Source organism: Xyrauchen texanus, chromosome 35 (genome assembly GCF_025860055.1).
Source record: "Xyrauchen texanus isolate HMW12.3.18 chromosome 35, RBS_HiC_50CHRs, whole genome shotgun sequence".
Lineage (NCBI taxonomy): Eukaryota > Metazoa > Chordata > Actinopteri > Cypriniformes > Catostomidae > Xyrauchen > Xyrauchen texanus.
Window position 1 is genome coordinate 37,310,068 of NC_068310.1, and position 6,577 is coordinate 37,316,644.

Sequence of the window (6,577 nt, forward strand, 5' to 3'; positions counted from 1 at the left end):
TGTAATGCTGCATTCCCGCCACCTACTGGACAGGCGTGTGTATCGCTTAAGGAAACACGCACACACAAAAAACACCTATCTTATATTCTGTTGATCAATCTTGTATCTTTTAATTAATTAAATAATTATTGATAAATTCTTGATAATTCTTTTGCTTTGGGCCAAAAGGTGACACATTACTTACTCCCAGAGATCTTAAAGCTTGAGTTGGATGAATCTTGATCTTTCATATGCATCACATGTTCTTACATGTTCTACTGATTCTTCTAGACCACATTAATCACATTTACCATTCTCATGTTCCCCTATTCTGTACAAACACTTATTCACTGCACAATGTCCAATACGCATTCTAGAAATGAAAACTTCCTGTTTCCTGTTTCCAAATGTCCTTTTCTTGAATGTGATGTACCTTTAATTCCCCTGTCCCACTCTTTGTGCCATATCTTTCTTATGTCACTATTAACCCTTTTACTTCTGTTTTACTTATGACACTTTTATGTCAATTTATGAATGTTTTATTCTAAATAGACTTCAGATTTTGTCTTGCTTCAGATATTCCACTTGACAAGCTTTTAATTGACCTTGTAGTTTGTGCTTCTTCTAGATATTGAAGTATTAGGAATATTGCTATTAATTCAGTAAATACAGAAATATGATCAGAGATCCTCTTGAGGTATGTGAGCTGCTGCTGCTGTAGATCCAGAATCTGGATCCTTTGATCCATCTGTATATATTTGCAGTGCGCTATAGTATGCTCGATCAATACATTGTTGTACTGTTCTAACATATTTCTTTCCTTGTTATGCTTTTCTTCATACTGAATGTGCACTCGAGGGTTAGGGAAAAGAGGTATTGCTGACAGCCACAGAAGGGTTAATGTTGATATCACTTATTCATATGTTTTGTGCCTCCTTATTGGCTGTCCATCCAAAGCTTGTTGATGTTTTATACTCATATTCCCAGCAATCATTCAAGACTTCCATAACTGGATGACTATCCGAATGACCTTTATATTAGTCCAGTATCTCACCTGATCTCACCTTATGCACGTTGCCCATCTCTACTTGTACTGCTGTTACTGAGATGATCTCATTGCTTGTCTTTGCAATGCCCAACCTTTAAAAGTATTGTTTTAGGTGCAGAACTGTACACCATACTTCCATTATCCATAGCAGCTCTTATTAGTGCACAGTAGCACAACCTCCCTCAACCTCCCTCAACCTCCCCTCAACCTTCCCTCAACCTTCCCTCAACCTCCCCTCAACCACCCCCACATCCAGCCCAACCTCCCCTCAACCTTCCCTCAACCTCCCCTCAACCACCCCCACATCCAGCCCAACCTCCCCTCAACCTTCCCTCAACCTCCCCCACATCCAGCCCAACCTCCCCTCAACCTTCCCTCAACCTCCCCTCAACCACCCCCACATCCAGCCCAATCTCCCCTCAACCTTCCGTCAACCTTCCCCCAACCTCCAGCCCAACCTCCCCTCAACCTTCCCTCAACCTCCCCTCAACCACCCCCACATCCAGCCCAACCTCCCCTCAACCTTCCCTCAACCTCCCCTCAACCACCCCCACATCCAGCCCAACCTCCCCTCAACCTCCAGTCCAACCTCCCCTCAACCTCCCCTCAACCTTCCCTCAACCTCCCCTCAACCACCCCCACATCCAGCCCAACCTCCCCTCAACCTCCCCTCAACCACCCCCACATCCAGCCCAACTTCCCCTCAACCTTCCCTCAACCTCCCCTCAACCACCCCAACATCCAGCCCAACCTCCCCTCAACCTCCAGCCCAACCTCCCATCAACCTTCCCCAACCTCCAGCCCAACCTCCCCTCAACCTCCCCTCAACCATCCCTCAAACTCCAGCCAACCTCCCCTCAACCTCCCCTCAACCTCCCCTCAACCTTCCCCCAACCTCCCCTCAACCTCCAGCCCAACCTCCCCTCAACCTCCAGCCCAACCTCCCTCAACCTTCCCTCAACCTTCCCTCAACCTCCAGCCCAACCTTCCCTCAACCTTCCCTCAACCTCCAGCCCAACCTCCCGCCCAACCTTCCCTCAACCTCCCGCCCAACCTCCCCTCAACCTCCAGCCCAACCATCCCTCAACCTCCAGCCCAACCTCCCCTCAACATCCAGCCCAACCTTCCCTCAACCTTCCCTCAACCTCCAGCCCAACCTTCATCTCCACCACCACCACACTGAGCACTGGGGCCCCCCAGGGCTGTGTGCTCAGTCCACTGCTGCTCACTCTGCTGACTCACGACTGTGCAGCAATGCACAGCTTGAACCACATCATCAAGTTCGCCGATGACACGACCGTGGTGGGTCTCATCAGCAAGAACGACGAGTCAGCATGCAGAGAGGAGGTGCAGCGACTAACAGACTGGTGTAGAGCCAACAACCTGTCCCTGAATGTCGACAAAACAAAAGAGATGGTTGTTGACTTTAGGAGAGCACAAGGTGAACACACTCCGCTGAACATCGACGGCTCCTCTGTGGAGATCATCAAGAGCACCGAATCCCTTAGTGTTCACCTGGCGGAGAACCTCACCTGGTCCCTCAAACCAGCTCTATCACCAAGAAAGCCCAGCAGCGTCTCTACTTTCTTCGAAGGCTGAGGAAAGCACATCCCACACCCCCCATCCTCACTACATTCTATAGAGGGACTATTGAGAGCATCCTGAGCAGCTGCATCACTGCCTGGTTTGGGACTTGCAACTTTTCGGACCGCAAAGCCCTGCAGAGGATAGTGAGGACAGCTGAGAAGATCATTGGGGTCTCTCTTCCCTCCATCAAAGACATTTACAAAAAACACTGTATCCGCAAAGCAAACACCATTGTGGACGACCCCACACACCCCTCACACAAACTCTTTACCCTCCTCCCGTCTGGCAAGAGGTACCGAAGCATTAGGGCCGTCACGGCCAGACTGTGTAACAGCTTCTCACCTCAAGCCATCAGACTCCTCAATACTCAGAGACTGGTTTGACACACACACAAAAACAAACAAACAACCGCCATTCGCCACTAAGTGGCGGTGACGTCACCACGACGCTTGTGCCAGGCTATGTGCACGTTAAGGCCACGTGAAGTGTCAAACGCCCGCTGGCAGGTGGTCACGGGACAGATCCAACCGGTGACATGGGTCGAATGACTGAGATGACTGGTTGATGCACCACCTGTGCCCCCTACTGTGCCAACTTGCTGTGCTTTAGCCACCCTGCGCTCTGCTCATTGTTGTGAGTGTCGCTCCTCTGCCCTCCGTTGTTGTTGGAGGGCGACTGCCTCCAACTGGCCAGCAGCATCCTTCACAAGCCTCCTCCAAAGAGGCCAATCTTGACACTGCTGGTACCAGTCGTCGACAAGTCCACTCAGCTCCAGATCCTCCTGTACCACATCACTCCATCCCTTCTCCAGCCCGTGCCGCTCCGCTTAGCCCCTCTATCCGGCCAAACAATAACTGTTTAGGCATGCGGTGGCCGGGCATGCAGGCTACATGACCCAGCCAACGCAACCTTGCCTGCCGGAGGAGCTCACCGATGGGACTTTGTCCACATCTTTCAAAGACTTGTGAGCTCCTCACACAATCCAGCCTGGTTAAACCCAGGATGGATCTTAGGCAGGCCAGCCTAAATGTTTCTAGCCGGCGATGATGTTCCATTAGGGGGGTCCACGTTTCGCAAGCATAGAGAAGGGAGGGAATGACCGTGGCCGAGAATACTTGAAGCTTTGTGCGGAGCGACAAACCGGGTAGCTTCCACACAGCATTACGCAGCCGATGAAAAGATAATGCCGCTCGACTGATTCGAGTGAGACCTCTGCTGTCAAACCGGAGCTGGTCATAAGCACACTTCCCAGGTATGGAAAACACTCCACTCTCTCCACAACTGCCCCATCACCAATTGGGAGCTGTGGGGGTGTAGTGTCCGTTGGTACATAATACCCAGGAAGGTGCTTAGTTTTGGTTGGGCTGATGGTCAGGCCCCATCTCTTAGTGGCAAGCTCCAGGTTCATCAGCAGCACCTCCAACTCCTCCTCTGAGTGAGCAGCAATCACCAGATCATCAGCATACATAATGTGGTTGACCAATAGGGAACCATCCCTTGACCGCACCCGGGCATCGATCAACCTCCCATTATATCTGTACCAGATGGAAATTCCTCCAGTACAGCCATCGAAGGCTTCACGAACCACATGGTCAAAATAGATATTAAATAATGTGGGGGCTAGAGGACATCCCTGTCGCACTCCAAGGTGAACAGGGAATGGCTCCGACTCCCGACCACGTAGTTTTACCCGGGCCCGCTCGCCATCATGAAGGTCCTTAATGATCGCGAGCAGCGGGTCTGGGATTCCGAAAGCACAAAGAACAACCCAGAGCCCAGGCCTACTGATGGTATCATAGGCCTTGACCAGAGTCAATAAAGCAGAGATGTAGGTCTTGCTGGAATTCCCTACACCTCTGCTGTAGCAGACGGACAGAGAATATGGCATCTGTGCAAGACCGCCCCTTCCTGAAACCACACTGGGGCTCCGCAAGTCTCTCCTCAGCGTGCCTGGCAAGGCGATGTTGAATAATCCTTGCCAGGACCTTTCCTGGCACACTGAGGAGTGAGATGCCCCTATAGTTATTACAATCTGAGCGGTCCCCTTTTTAAAGAGAGGGACCACCAGGGCATCCTTCCAATCCTCGTGGAACCCGCCCAGTGGTCCAGACTGTTGTTATGATGTCATGTAGGGCAGTCTGTGCACAAACACCACCCTCCCTCAGCATTTCACTGGGAGATCATCTCTGCCCGGTGCCTTTCCTGGCCTCAGGCTCTGGATCGCCTTCAGTACTTCCTCTAAAGATGGTACCTCAGCCAGCCACCCACAAGGAGTGACTTCTTCCTTCAATATTTGTGGCACCATGAGCCCCAGCAGGGTCATCCCCACTTTGTCCCACAATGTTTTCCAGGCTCAGGGACTTCCCTTCCCCCAGGACCTCACAGAAATGCTCAGCAAATCTGTAAACCTGTTTCTGGGGGTCGGAGATTGGATCACCATTCTTTCCCCTAATGATGGTAATAGGTGTGGCGCTGCAAGTAACGTTTTTGATAGAATTAATTCTATCAAAAAAGTTGCTGAGGAGACTCCATCTCCTCAGCAACCCACGACCACCAACCATCCTTGCAGCGCCTCACGGCTCTCCGAACCTCCGAGCGAAGGCTGCGGTAATCCTCCTCATTCTCTGACGTGGGATGCTGTAGACGATGAGAGTGGGCCTGTCGCTTTTTCTCAGCCAGCCTGAACACCTCCTCTGTCAGCCAGGGTTTCTGAGGAGGTCTGGACCGTGTGCCCAAAACTGCCATTGCAGTTACATGAGCCACAGCCCTAAACCTCGCCCATTTCCCTCGACATCCAGAGGAGTGGGGGCGATGCCAACTCCAGCTGCAAGCGATGCTGAAATTCTCAGCTGCAACTTTCATCAGCTAGCCTAGACCAGGCCACTATGGGTTTGAAAGGGGCCCTGGGTTTACACCCACCACCGGAGTGGAAGAATGGCAGGCGCATCTTACAGATGACAAGTCGATGGTCAGTGGGCAGATCAGCTCCACGGTAGGTCCTGGTGTCAAGGACATGGGCCCGGATCCGCTGTTCCATCACTATGTAGTCCAGCAGATGTTCTTGCTTGGACCCGGCATGCATCCATGATGTTGTGTGGATGCGCCGATGACGGAACAGTGTGTTGGTAATTACAAGCCCATGGGCTGCACAAAAATCTAGCAGCCTCCTGCCGTTGTTATTGAGCTGATCAGGCCCATGTTTTCCAATCACTCCTGACCAGGTGCTAGCATCATGACCAACTCGGGCATTGAAATCCCTCCATGGATGTTCGTCTTCGGTGGGGGCATAAATAACCACGACCACCACTCCTTGCCTCTGGTTGATGGGAAGGTGAACCCAAAGTAACCTGGGGCTCACAGCTTCCCACACCTCGCCGTCACGCTCCCACGCTGCCTTCATTCTCTTGTTCAGAAGAAGAGCCATTCCCTGTTGTTTGGCAGTGGCCTGCCCCGAGTAGAGGACAGTCCACCCCTCATAGTGGCAAGAGCCAGAGCGGTCCACGGACCTCCTGAACACCACAGAGATCCAGGCGGTACCGGTCCAGCTCCCGACAGAGGAGTGGCAGCCTCTCCTCCGCTGTGAGTGTTCGAACATTCCACGTGGCCATCCGTAGTGGCTTTTTGTTGTTTCTGGAGGAGCCCCGAGGGTGAGGATTCAGTCTCCTGGCTCTGCCTGATGGAGTTTGGCCAGGAGACGTCATAGACGCCTGTCCCCCCAGGGCCTCCGGCACTAGCTTAATTATATCTCGTGGTTTAGTGGTAATGAGATTGAGGGTAGAGGGGTTACCAGCCCCTTGCACCCGTCCAGAGCACCCATTTGGCCGCTGTAAAGCACCATGAAAGAAAGGGGAGGGAACAGTCTTTATTGGCCCTCCCCTCATGGCGCTGCCTACAACGTTGCCCGTACGGCACCACACGGAGGTAGGGGGTTGTTTAGCCAGACACACACACACACACACACAC